This window comes from Chiloscyllium plagiosum, unplaced genomic scaffold (assembly GCF_037043375.1).
Source record: "Chiloscyllium plagiosum isolate Xiang-an unplaced genomic scaffold, Cpla_swu_hap1 HiC_scaffold_21, whole genome shotgun sequence".
Lineage (NCBI taxonomy): Eukaryota > Metazoa > Chordata > Chondrichthyes > Orectolobiformes > Hemiscylliidae > Chiloscyllium > Chiloscyllium plagiosum.
Window position 1 is genome coordinate 57907313 of NW_028270159.1, and position 903 is coordinate 57908215.

The following is a 903-nucleotide window of genomic DNA, read 5'->3' on the forward strand; positions in this document are numbered from 1 at the left end:
AGTAATTGAGTCTATCCCTGAATGAGATTGTGTGGTTTCTACTGACTAAAGGGCTCAATTGGTCCGGGAACAATCGAGGAAAATATTGAAAATACATTTTTCAATATCAATCCAGTTTAGCACTGTGTAATTAAGCAAATTCCTCAAATAAGTGAGGAACCACATGTGAATACAACCGTAAAATCTTACATCACGGCCAATTTGTCAACTGTTGAGGTATAACTTGTGATATTGGAAGAGCCAACAGCATGCAGCTCCAGTGGCGCAATGGGTCAGCGCGCGGTACTTATATGGCAGTATGGTGGCGTGTGCAATGCCGAGGTTATGAGTTTGAGCCTCACTTGGAGCAGTTTTACCTACTCATGGCCAAAGAGTCTATTGGGAAATACAAGTTTCTCGGGATTGCCAAATGACCTTTCCTGAGAAATGTCTCGGCTGTCAACCAACTTATTCTGGAAATATTTGAACCGTGAAGAAATATCTGGGGAGAAACATGAGCAAGTGATCTTGCTCAGCTCGAAAATGCGACGAAACAGCGGACTGCTTCGATTTAAATTGCGGGAAAGCCAAGGGTAAAGTGACTTTTCAAAACTATCAGCTTTTTCATACTCAATCATCAGTGTTCAATAATCTTCTTCACATGTGATGCCACAGAAATTCGAAATTCCCCAATGTACCATGCCTCAGGGCATCCTTTCCTGCAACGTATAAGATAGACAGCGTTGGCTGAGTCACACGAGTACCTGCCACTTGCAGGGTGGGAGGTGTCCACACGTGTTCCGACTTGACGCAGCAAGGATCCATACTGATCTCCTCAGGGGATCGACACGTTCTTCAACCGACAGGGTTCCCTTCGTTGTCCAGTATTTCCCAGAAGCTGAAAACTACACAATTCGGATGAGC

At 44.3% G+C, this 903-nt stretch overlaps 1 non-coding gene across 1 annotated transcript; it reads left to right on the forward strand.

Moving 5' to 3' along the window:
* The first annotated feature begins 253 nt into the window (after positions 1-253).
* On the forward strand, positions 254-349 carry trnai-uau (transfer RNA isoleucine (anticodon UAU)). Its single transcript has 2 exons — positions 254-291; positions 314-349. It is a non-coding gene; the product is annotated as a tRNA-Ile (tRNA).
* Positions 350-903: the final 554 nt, after the last annotated feature.